The sequence below is a fragment of the Neolamprologus multifasciatus genome, chromosome 5 (genome assembly GCF_963576455.1).
Source record: "Neolamprologus multifasciatus chromosome 5, fNeoMul1.2, whole genome shotgun sequence".
Classification (NCBI taxonomy): Eukaryota; Metazoa; Chordata; class Actinopteri; order Cichliformes; family Cichlidae; genus Neolamprologus; species Neolamprologus multifasciatus.
Window position 1 is genome coordinate 15,248,592 of NC_140443.1, and position 13,469 is coordinate 15,262,060.

Consider the following 13,469-nt stretch of genomic DNA (forward strand, 5'->3'; position numbering starts at 1 on the left):
AGCTTTTAAAGCCTGAAGAGAAGTTAATCATGAGCAAACACACAAATCATACCTGAAATATGAGAAATGTCTGTGTATATAAGAACAATAACGCGTACTGATTTTAGAGTGTTAAATATATTAACTACAGCAGATAATGTTTAGTAATAGTGTGCTTTACATAGTCTGTGTCTTTTAATGTGAGCTATGTATGTGTTGAAATGAGTGTTTCAGCTGCTTCATCTGCCTTCTTCTAATCCAGTTCACTGTTTCTTTCCTACAGTGCTTAACTACCCTACATTAAAACTTTTATGTGTTTATTATTTCAGAGAAGACCTACAGTCAAGCGTTTTTCACCCTCACAGGCTGTCTCCATATGGAGGAACTTTGGGTGTCATTATCCTGATTGGATTAACCTCAGTATCTCACCTGTGGTAGCTGTGGTGTGGTAAAAGCTTACTGTCACAGGTCGGAAAGAAAATGTCCGGTAAAGACTTAGCCAATTTGTTGTCTTCTTTAAGCTACTGCAACACTATCAGTGGCAAATAACATCTAATATCAGTTATGCTTCTGTTTATTTGACAGATAGAAAGGATAGATTATGATTGGGCTACATGATGGAGAAACCACGTCATTTCTCTGTTACCTGTGATTAATTCAGATCAGCTTGTTTGTGATGCTCTGATTACTCCCAGTTAAATGTGATTTGATATGATAATAAATAAATTTACTTTCTTTTATATTTTCAATATCATTTATTGCTAATTTAATTTTGGCTTTTGCTGACTGGTGTGAATATTCAATATGCTATAATTTGTGATCGACCTCTGTGTATTAACTGCCCTTTGGATGCTTAAACATATCTATACATTGCAGATGTATATATTAGTATTATTACATACACTAAGCATTTCCATTTTATTCTTTTTCGTCCTATAATATTCTACCAGGGTTCGACTGTGGTAAGTAGCTGATAGCTAAACGGATGACACTACAGTGGAAACCAGACTGCAGATAATACCTTTCAACTCAGACACACCTCAAGGTGCCTCAGATGGTAGCCTCATTACCTGACCTCAGGTAACAAATTAAGAGAAAGACTTAAAACACGATTTACTGTTAAGATCATTAACAAATTTCTCTTAACCTCACCCAACCTGAAATCTAATTTCGCTAAGTTGAGGTCATCACCATTTATAAAATAAGGAACTGTAATTACATAAGTGTTTGTTAATTCCTAGAGGTGTCCAATAAAATACATCTACACCCTCATTTCCAACCAGATGAGGAGGTTGAAGTCCTTTGAACACCCACAGTTTCGTTTGGTAGACCTTTGTAGATTTCTTTATGTTTGTCCAAATCTGATCTGGACTTTCTCAACTACATCCCGGTCAACTTAGCTGTGGATGGAATGGAGATGATGGTTTCCAGGATTTCATGGCCACACACTAAGGTAAACTGCAACTGAAGACATAAAATGTAAATATCTAAACTTTTTTTGGTTCCTTCATATAATCTGTATCTCTTATACCGTAATAATGTCTATCATTTATAAATTAATACTGATTGCTCAAAGATATGGCTCACTACAGTCTGTACACAATGAAAAAGCTTCACTTTCACTATGGATTACAGATCCTTTTGTACTGAGTAATGTTAAAGGTTCGTGTGGTTTAAATTTGTAACTATAAACAACAAGATTTAGGTAGTTTACAGAAATAATCTACCTGGAACAATTTTAAGTTTAATGCAACATTAAAACATTAAGTGCAAATAAGGAGTAAAGAACAAAGTGCAGTTAAAGGCTGCAGAAATTTAGATCATATTTAATGCAAATGTAATACAAGCAAAAAACCTTTGTGAATCGAGCATGAATGATAATAAAAACACAATACACTTAAGCTAACAAGAATCTTTTACGCATAAATATATAAGATATAATATATAAATATATAGCAATATGACTTTTAAAAGCACTGTAACTGTCTGCGTGATGACTGTGCTTCCAGATGGATGCAACAGACACAAGTCATCGCTGATGAACTGACGCACTGTTGCTCGTTATTATGTTGGACAGAAGCTGTAAGCGCATCTCTAATGAGATTGAGCGCAAACTTTATCCTTACTCAATTTAATCTGTAAAATTTGCCTAATCGCTGACATTCAACACAAACTCCCTGTTTGTCTTAGCACCATTTCTTTCTTTTCTGCTTAAGAAACTCTTAGCATCTTAAAAGTCTCCATTCCTACTCCTGTTTTTCACCTCAGAAGCTTACTTAAGATACTTTGTGGATAAGTTTAGTTTTAACCTGTATTTAATCTTACCTTTGAGGCAGAAATTATCAAAACACTTTACCATTTTAAGAATTTCCTTAAAGTTTAGTTACGAGGAACATCTCTTTATACTGTGAGATTTGGTGAATACGGCCAGTGATGTGCAGAAATTTGAGCCTTTTATCCTCAATGAGCTGCTTCAGCTCAGCCATATTCTCAGGATGAGTGTCTTTCTTGAGGTCATTTTACAGAATCTCTGTTGAATAAACGATTGGGCTCTGACAAGAACACTTACTCTATAGGAGAAGTACAGAAGACAAAGTACCTGTTTGCTTCACAATATCAAGCATTAGAGTATAGTAGTATAAGCCTCCCTCCAAGCCACAGGCTCCCACGCAGCACCAAGCCACAGGCTCAGCAGCATGGAGAGTACAGCAGTCATAAAAGCAGAGCTGATGAGCCTGTCAGAAAGACAGAGCTACAGTGAGAAGTAGTCTGTTCAGGGCAAAGTAGAACATGAAATTACAAATTAGTATTTGAGCTGTAACAATATTCTTGCAATAAAGTGAGACGCTGCTTTCAATCAAAGCACAATTTCATCTGCACTGTTATTTTAAATTCCCACTCGCCTTAAGTATTAACTGGAAATTTTAAGATTTGAAATCTTTGCTTAGTCCACTACAGTGACTGTGAAAGTTTGGCTACCCTTGTAGTCAAGGGAACAGTTTAAATCATGAATATTCTACTCAGTTTAGATCTGTGGCATTTTATGTTAAGGGAAATGAATGTTTTGTTTTCAGCAGTAGAGAAAATGATATTATTAGGATGTGGTTTCATATGTGAAGCATGTTTGGTGATAAATTCTATTTATTTTAATGAGTGAGAACTTAACTATCTCAATGTGGTTATGTAGTTATTATAGGGTATTTGCCCTATAGTTATTAATTAAACCAGAACTGACCAAACTAACTTGAAAATTATGGATTTAAAATGAAAAGCTTTGAGCTTTTTGTCTTTGTCATACCAATTTTAATTGTACATGTTTTGTTTAGAGCTATTAGCATTCATGTAACTACTATAGTTTTGTTTTTGTTTTTTTTATTTATTAATTTTGTTTGTTAAATTCATTCTTGGGATGAATTGGGATTTGGGGAAAGAATTTTCATCAGTGTCCAGCCTTTTTAATTTTCTCAAATTATCTGGAAATTTCAAAAATGTAGCACAATTAAGATTTTTTAATACAAAATTCCTAATGAGGATATATGGGATTTGTTTAAGTTCATGTAGTGGTGAACATTTACTCTCTCTACAGCAGCAGGACTTGCCTACTTGCAAAGATTAGTGGGATATTGTCTATTTACATTTAAATAACTGCTTGGTTTCTTAAAAATTCAAAACTGGAAACTGGCTGCAGTGATTTAATAAACAGAAGAAGTTTTAACGTATCAAGTAAGAGTAATCAAAAGTAAAAGTACTCCTTATACATAACAGCTCATGTCAGAACTATATATTTTCTGTACCACATTGGTGATGGAATAATAAAAGTAAAAAAGGACAAGTATAGAAAAATGTATTTACTTTATGTTCTATAAGTATATAATGTAGGCAGCTTGTCAAATTACTTGGAATGTAGAAACATAGTACACCAGTTTTTATGCTTTGATTGTTTATTATAATAATAAAGGTTTATTCTCCTGTAGAGTAGAATTTGAATGCAAATAAATCTATTATTATTAGTTTATCTTAGAAAATATATGAATAAATGTTTCGAACATTTAGCCTAAATAAATTCAATCAAAAATGTTAATAATGTGTTAATAAAGTTCAATACATGTTAGATATGCTGTGTGGTTCATTTTCTTCCTTTTTGCAGAGTTTTAACAAGAGCATCAAGGAGCTACTTCAATGCTGGAAACATCCTACACTCCAAAACAACATTTTCAACACCGCTCTATTCCAACCAGAAACTAAAGACCCCTCTGCAAGCTGAAGCTTAACCCTTCATGATGTGAACAGGACCTCTTCTTCTTCAAAAAGCAAAGATGCACCCACTAAACCTAGATATGAACAGAACTGGTGAGGGCTAAAGGCAGAAATGTAAATTGAGCTCCAAGATATAACAATCTAATATTTTTCACCTTGCAGTGGTATAAAGCTGGTCTTCATTTGGGCATTGGGTTAATTAGAATCACCAATTAACCCCTAAAAATTGAATGTCTTTGTACTGTGGCTGCAAAAAGGTCTCCATTTTGGAGACAACACATAGGATTTGAAGACTGTGAAGACTCAAAAAGCAAACCACAACAATCAGATGCTGTTCCCTCAACCCAAAAGACACAGGTAAAAGAAATCCTCTTACCCAAAATCTCCGTACAGTATATAATCCACCTCCTCTGCAGGAGATTGTGTTGCATTCTAAGGTGAGTCTGGCTGAAGCCAAAGACCAGGCTCCCCTCTCTCCGGATTATTCCACCTATTGGAAATCAGGAATAACTTTTTTCTTAACAATATATTTTAGTGCCTCAGTTTTCATTACATGGAATGTTTTAGAATTGATTTTAAGATGTCCTTTCATCCTGGACCAATTTGCCTTTGGGAGATGCAAAAAGTGGCAAAGTGTCTCTGACAATATTTAAAGTCCTCCACTAGTGGAGGAATTTGTTCGGTTACTTTTAATAATTGGATGAAAATCCTTCAACATCACTATGTGCCGTGTTTGTTTTCTTGACTTTCTCTTCCAGGTGTTTGTTTTTGCCAGGTTCCTTCAGATGATTTCTAGATGTTTTCTAACAAAGTCTCGTCTGGCCTTCTTGTTCTTGAGTGTAACCAGAGGTTTGCATCATGATACAAAACCCTCTGGATTTCAATGATGAGATGCCCTCCTCTTCCAGAGTATTCCAGACTTGGCTGATGTTGTTTTTCGTTTTTTAAACATAAAAATAATTCTGCCACTGCATGTAGCTAGCTTCTTCTAAAGTTTTGTTTACCCCTGTGACAGATTTATTTTTTAAGCCTAATGATTGATTTGTGATAAAGCAAATATGTCATGTCAAGGGAACAGGAGTCACATGGCCTTGAAATGTCTTGTCGGTCAATTTTCTAAATGAATTTTGAGCCTCTAGAAATGGCTGTGTAAAAAAAAACAAGGTGAAATTCAATCACATATTGATTCTGTTATTAAAAATTTACTGTGGTAGTTTATACACTCAAAAAAATGAAACCTTGACTTTAATTAAAATTATTTTGTCAACACGAAATTGCATTGTGTTAGTTTAAAGCAAAAATCTTTAAGTCATTTTAATTTTAGTTAATAAACTACTTAGGATTAACAAGAGATATTTAAGACTACCTAAATCAAGTTATGTTGTATGAACATAAATGATATATTTACAGGTTAGACAGTTTGGATTAGTTACTTAAACACATTTCTTATTTGTGGCAGTAAAATGTTAAATTTAAGTTAGATTAATTCAAATATTATATTTTCAGCCACCTTGTGCTTTACTAATTAGTTTTACATAAATCTATTATGTCAACATGTTCCACACAAATGAATTAAGTACATCCAAATTATTTTTTTAAATTTCCTTTATTGCCAACACATTCAGTGAGCATTTGTGTAAATTTGTGTAAACAGCTCATTAGGGTTCGTAACTAACAGTATGTAGACAGATGCAACATCAAGACTTTAAATTAAATGTCTGTATCTGCCATAAATAAAAGAAAAAAACATTGAAGACCACATAACACATTGATAAGATGACACTTGAGTTATGCACATGTGATGCTAGTAAGGTCTGTGGAGTGCTTTTTCTTTAAAGTGTCTGAAATGGATAGCAAAGTTGCTATTTGCAATGATTGCTTAGGGTCAGTTCAGTAACACAACGCCAATGAAGTGCTTTCCTTTAACAATGCAAAATGAAGTGTCCACCTCAACAGGCACAATTAAAAAAAATTAATGTAATAATAATAATAATTTACACAAAATGCTAATGAAGCCATTACAGCTTTTATTGTTATTTATCAAGATCCAAAAAATATTGATCACAGCTGATCTGAAAAGAATTTCATACCTCAGGTCTTTGAACTGCAACCTTTACACTGGTTCAGATCTGGAGAAGAAATAACAGGGACATGGGATGGATCAGTAAAGAAAACTTAACTTATAAAACAGTTTTCTTTTGAAAAGTATAACAGTTCACATACCACATACAAGCTCAGCAGTACCACATACACCACATCAGTATAGGAGGGAGCAGGTAAAGGCCAGGATCTGAAATTTAGAAAGTAAAACAAGAAATTCATTAATTAACTTCAAGAAGCAAATTACTGATTGAATTACAACTACATAAAATACTACTCAGAAGAAAAGCATGAGATTGACACTGCCACGTGCTAACTTTATATAGAAACAATTATCACCAGGTCTGTGGACCTCCATTGTCTGTCCACTCATATGTCGTGAATAATTTCATTTAAAAAAACTTAAGTGTGTGATTTAACAAAATGTAATTTATAACTATGCTGATATGTATAACTCCGCTAGAAAACATGCTACAGACATGCTACAGACCATTTTTACATAATACAGATTACTGACAGTGCATAACAATGATGTCACAGTAGCTTTTGCCCTCGACTTTTTGGATTTTAAATCTCACAACTTTATGCTATCCTTGCTATCCTATTCGATATTTATGACTCTCGGATTACAGTAAAGGAATCCCAAGAAAGCAAATGAAAAAATAACCCCATGAACCCCTGTAGCTAATCCCTTAATAAAACAAAAAACAATAAAAAGGTTTCTTACACATTCCACAAAATAAGCATGTTAACATGTAGGCAGTTAATATAGTTGTTAGCAATAGCCTGAGATAAACAGGCACACTAAATTTCATCCCTTGTAATATAATATTTCATCTTAAGCCCAGGTTTGCTCTGTGAGGGGGATACTTCATCTGTTACCAAAAACCTTGCACACGATGTATACCTATACCAGGGGTCGGCAACCCGCGGCTCTTTAGTCCTTATACTGCGGCTCCGCGTGGTTTGGGAAAATAAATTACAAGTATTTACCTGAAGTGTATTTTTTTGTATTAGTTCTTTTTAAACTTGTAGTTCTAAATTGAACGATTACTGTGATATTGAAATATAAAAATAAAATTATATTTTATTATTTTTCGCTCAAAATAAGCGTCACACTCGCGGAAGCCGAGTTAGTTCAGCTGGGTCTTTCCTTTTTGTTATATTTCTTTAAGAGTTCAAAATGTGTTCATTACATAAATAAAATGGAATTTTCTCTGTAGCACTTTATGGATTTCATAAGCAACACACTTTAGTTTTTCACACAAAGCATAAAGGTAAAAAAAACAAACAAAAAAAACCACCAATATATACAGTGTTATCTTCATTTTAGATGTCACAAAGTGTTTGCGGCTCCCAGTGTTTTCTTTTGCGTGGAAACCGGGTCCAAGTGGCTCTTTGGGTGTTAAAGGTTGCTGACCCCTGACCTATACAAACACCAACTGTCCAGTGGTCTCACGGTTCCCGTGTTATGATGGCAGGGCGTGGCAGGATGAAAGCAGACGTATCCAGGACCCAGTATAACTAATGTAGCACAAGGACACGCAAACTATATAACATGTCTTGTAAGACAAACGCAAAATATAACCACGCTCAACATGTAGATACTGAACAACATAGTCAAAGAAAAAAGTGGTCTTACCTCTCAAAGAAACAGCAGCTTGCCGCCATAAACATTTGAAGTCTTGCGCATGAGCAGCTCCAAACCGTGAAACCTTGTTGTTCTTCGCGGTTTTATTACAACTGTTTTTGCATTACTGCCACCTTGTGGATATACGAAGTATATCGATCCTAATTAACTGTTAATTAATTAAATGTTATGCCATCAAGTAACACATTAGTATTCTGTACAGACAATAATAGACACAATTACGTAGACTTTATTAGAAAGACATATTTTAACTTAACAAAAACATATTTTAAGTAAGATGAAAATAAATAATTAATATACACTGAACAATCCACCTCATTCATTTTTTTTGAGTGCAGAAGCATAACTATAGAAATGTCTCTGTCATGCGTCACCTATGTGTGACCAGTAGATGTAAAGCACGTGAGCTAATTCAGCCTTTAGCTGCTTAAATTCACCAAGGAAGACAACGCCTTTCCAACTGTACTAACCCTGTAGTCAAAGGTCTACATGATAAAATACATTAAAGCATATGTGACACAACGGCATAGACTGACTTGTGCTCTGGTCTATAATTATTAACCCTTTTTCAAAAACAACAACCAATAATTATTTAATTGACAACAGGGAATTTGATTCAATGTAAACACATTTTGGCCAAAAAGATGCAAGCTGAAGTTTTAGCTGCAGCCTATGTTTTATACATAACACATTCTAAATGAAATCCCTTTATTGACTAGATTTTATCAAAGCAAACACCAAGAAAAATGATAAATGAATAAATGAATAGGTAGTCAAAAGAGATATAGAAGAGATAGCTTAGTAGGTAGCTCCATGATTGGAAGGTCGGGGGTCCACCAAACAGCTACCCTGAGGTACCCCTGAGCAAGGTACCATCCCTACACACTACTCCCTGGGTGCCGGATTGGTGGCTGCCCACTACTTCACTGAGTGAATGGGTTAAATAAAAAGAGTAATTTCCCTACAGGGGATTAATAAAGCATACAAAATAATAATAATGAAAAAAATAAATAAAATGGAATATTTCATCAAGAAAAAATACTCATATTTCAGTTTTACATTTATTTAACACTTATTCTTAAATATTTTAAAGACACATCCTTTGAAGTCAGTAAAGTCACTTTTAGAATTTTACAGCTGTGTAGATTTTACAGCTGTGTGATCATGTATAATGATCTTCACATTAAAAGAAAATCCATACACACTCTATTTCAATATCATTTAGTTGTTTTTTGTTTATTATTATTTTGCCACATTATAAAGGTTGTTTTAGTGATAATTTATTAATTTCAACTGTTTCTTTCAAAAATATTAGCTCCCTTTCCACTTTATTTTGAAGGTGTTCCAAACTTTACCCATATTTAGTGTAACCGACAAACAACAATTTAGATGCATTACATGTGTCATTTATTTATAATATTTCCAGTTTAGAGCCCAGCACTGAAGGTTATGGAACCTGACAAGTAACATTAAACCAGAGTCAACATTTCTTATCTGTACATGATGATTTTTTTATACAGATGTGCTCAGTCATGAGTGAGCCAGCATCAGTCTATCTTTTCATTAGTAATCTGTGATCTGCCATATCACATGCATTTTTAAGATCAATAAACACCCCCAAAATGTACTCCTTGTTGTCATTTGCAATTTTTGTAACGTATTTTCTACAATTTAAATGACACCCATTGAGGTGGCTATTCAATAAATCGCATTTTTCAATGAAATTATCATAACTTTTCAAAAACAAAAGACACATTTTTCTTTAATGGAAAAAATGCTTCTAATCACTTGCATAAATGAGAATGACTTCTGGTGTTTTTATTTTACCTGGAAATATACCAGTACCGATAAAAAATATGATTCAAATATGCAAACACATGTTTCTGTTTTACAGTAAAAACCTTAGCTAATTACCATATGTTAGTAATTAGCTATGTAAGCCGTATTAAATAAACAGAAAAGTAATTACATTAACATTTATTAGTCCCTTAACAAACCCAACTAGCCCCACTCAACCCTAGCACGGCCAAAACAGTCAGTTATAACATCTGAATGAGAAACAAGATTAGCTTTTTCATTTCTCTGCGGGAAAAAAGAGACAAAATTTTAATAATCCATCCTACTGTAGCCTACAGTCCCAGGGCCGTGCAGAGAGGTTTAAAGGGGCAGGTGCTCAAAGTTAAAAGGGGCACATTGAGCCAGGCTGAATAACAACAACACACATTCATCAAGAATCTAATATGGGAAGGGCAGGGCTGTGTTGATCTGAGACTGTAGACATTAAAAAGTCCATAGGAGAGATGGTAGCTGATTAAACAAGTGTCATGAGATAATAACAAAATGCAAAGATTGGTGACAGTGCTTGGAACCATAAGGCAACAAAAAACTGTGAGAAATAATTTAGGCTCTGCCTGTGAATCACTCTTTGCTTCTCTTCTTCCTTCCATCCCATCATTTCATATATCACTCTCCACTTGCTGTCTATGTGAGAACAAGGCACAACTTGCTATTGCAATAAACTATAATTTAATTATCCACACGTAACAACTCTTGCACTTAATCTATAATAAAATGATAACAGAAAAATGTTATAGCACTGCCTTTAGTAGCCTCACACAGCTCCTACTGTTTCCTCCTCATGTCCTTACCAGCCATGTCTGGACAATGTTATATCATGAGTAATATATTTTTTTTAAAAAATCCATCTAAATAAAACACACACATGCACGAACACACAGTGACATTTTAGACCTTCTTCAGAATACTGTATATACTATGGGCATCACTGTGCTGATCCAGAATCCTTACATGATTATTTATTACTAGAGCTACAATAATAAAGCAATGAGGAGGGGGAAGTAATAAATATGAAATAATGTATTTATGATGATTCCATTTGTTTCACTAACCACTCTGTGCAGCAGCAAAGCTTATTACATTTTTAAACTGTAGAGATACAATCATTTTACTGCTGTAAAATCCAAATTTTGTCTTATTTAAAATATAAATCTAATATAATCTGCTTCTTAATGTATGTTCTTTAAAATACAGCGTGTGCTTTTTAATATATTATAATTATAATAATGCATAATTATGTGGACATGCATATTAGACCGTTTTTTAGTGAAATATAATCCCTCCAGAAAGGCAGGAAAAGCCCGGAAACTTACTTTAAAACTAAATATGTTCCCTAAAACGGTGACAGAGCTACAGACCCATGACAGCCTTACACAGGTAGCCAGCAGCTATGACCAGCACTACTTGTGCAGTTAATAAAAGGACAGGTAATGTTTGTCACGCTGTTGCACACATAGCACGCTCGTTTGTTTCAGTTCGTCAGTTGCAACAAGACAGCTTACCAACGTGTACGTAATAAGCTAATACTCCTGTGTGCTATACACTACAGAGTACGCTGTACACCTACTTACTGGTTTTGTCGCATCGGTCTGTGTCTCTGAGTTAACCTGTGTTTCTCCTACAGCTCTGGACCGCAAAAAATACGCGTGCTCTTTGTGAGCTCGTTCCCGGCTCGTAACCAGCGCGTTCTGCCGTCAAGGGCGATCATTGGTTAAATGTGATCATGTGACTGATGCAAGCCAGATCCTTTTATTTAGCAAAACTGTGATTAATAGTTAAATATTATTGTTGAGGGGCACAGACAGGACTCTGCACGCACACACACATTAAAAAAAAATTTTTTTTTAAAAAGTTGCCTCAACAAAAGGGCACTTTGGGCACCCATCAGGAAAGGGGCGGGTGCTCAAGCCCCTCTAGCCCCCCCCTCTGCACGTGCCTGCAAGTCCTGTTCCCCAGTGCTAGAGTTCAAACACTGCGCTAAGACGACAAAACCGTTTCAGCCAATTAACACACATTAGCCTACTGTTACTGCGTATCCCTTTGGCTAAAGAATGCCTAAGTATAAATACACGCACTATAGTGAGCTAAAGCAACTGTACCAAACAAATCAGTGCACTATAACTAACATTTTGAGGGATAATTAAGTGAGTAAAAGTCGGCGTTGGGAGTGCAGCTCACATCATTTATTGAATAATACATGACAGAGAGAGTAACTGTTTTTCCCAGTATGGCTCATTAGGTTGAATGTTTTGTCTGCGTGGATTACAAAAAAGGGGGGAATCCTCTGACACTATTGATCCTGCTGCTGTATCAAGCTGCATGTATTTAATAAATTCCTCCAACTAGCTCAGAATATCAAACAAGTTTTACAAGCGTTGGCACTTCCTCGTATTTGGCGTAAGATATTGCATGCAGCACACTTACTCCGAGATTCACACGTCTAGATATTTACGGAAGTGTGTTGTGTGCCTTTTTTGTACACGAGGAAAGCGTGTATATGGTTGGGAAAACTACATTTCAAAACACAACGCACCACGGGAGGCATAAAAAATAGTTGTATACCCATTTTGAAAAGCGAGTGTCCAGATAACTATCATTATATTCAAACAATAAACAAAATTATCAAAGTAAAAACAACAACAAAAACAAAAACAAGCATATTCACTACACTACGACCTAGAATGCCAATCTACATATTCTTTTTGTGTTATAGCGAGTGTTTTTGACTAACCTGATCCCCGACTGGGGCTTATTTTGCGGTATTTAGGTGCGTCTGACGCTGAGGGATTTCTGTCATTTTTAATTCTCTGCCTCTGTCCTTTTCTTTTCTTCCGACCATCCATTTCGCGGTTTCTCTAAAAGTAATCTGTAGCAGAAGCAGGTAGATACTGGGAGCACTGCGAAAGAAGTGCACGGGTGCATGCGCGCAGCAGGGGACACCCAGTGGCGAGTTGCACTTGAAGTGAACTCAGAGAGGTCATTTGTTACTGTTTGCAGTATAGCAGTTTGTGCAGTAACTGTTCACGCTAGGCCAAAACGACTCTCGGCACACCAGAAAATGTCCTTACAGTTCCGATGAGCTTCCTGCCACTGAGGGTGGCGTTTATTAGACACACTCTAAGTAAATTAGAAATACTACATGACACCTGAAACGACCAAAATCATGCTGACACCGACGTTACATTTATGTAATGTCTGCGTGTCTGTTCTAAGCTGTTAACTGCTGGCGTGAGTTCACATATTCATGGTCAAATGTTAAACGTCTCTTTGAGGCGTTAATTAGGCATTGGACTAGTTGGCTGAATCACCTACTGTAACACCTACTGAAATAACAAGACTATAGCAATTAGGTCTTCAGTTGTGTTGTTTTGAATACACTCAGTTTTTTTCCCAATCTTTGTGTTTGACCCCACCACGCTGATGGGGTACTGCGATGTATATCTTATTTGTATTGAAACAAATAAGATATACATCGCTATATCAACAGTCTTGCTTTACCATGAATAATTATCATAGGTATTCATATATTTAATAGTCACAAATTCCTTAATCACTTCAGTTCATTTTAGTTCCTTTGATAAAGTTCCTTTGATTTATCAAAGGAACTTTATCAAAGGAATGTTTA

General features: G+C 35.2%; 2 long non-coding RNA genes across 3 annotated transcripts; one reads left to right on the plus strand and one right to left on the minus strand.

Annotated features, from left to right (window-relative positions):
- The first annotated feature begins 326 nt into the window (after positions 1-326).
- On the plus strand, positions 327-7,558 carry LOC146518260 (uncharacterized). Of its 2 annotated transcripts, XR_014874234.1 has the most exons (3): positions 1,204-1,432; positions 4,127-4,329; positions 4,494-7,558. It is a non-coding gene; the product is annotated as an uncharacterized LOC146518260 (long non-coding RNA). The 2 variants fall into 2 exon arrangements; XR_014874233.1 differs by lacking the exon at positions 4,494-7,558 and having other exon boundaries at positions 327-1,432; positions 4,127-4,281.
- Positions 5,915-13,431, minus strand: LOC146518261 (uncharacterized). Its single transcript, XR_014874235.1, has 2 exons — positions 12,576-13,431; positions 5,915-6,526 (listed from the first exon to the last, which is right to left on the minus strand). It is a non-coding gene; the product is annotated as an uncharacterized LOC146518261 (long non-coding RNA).
- Between the last annotated feature and the right edge of the window lie 38 nt (positions 13,432-13,469).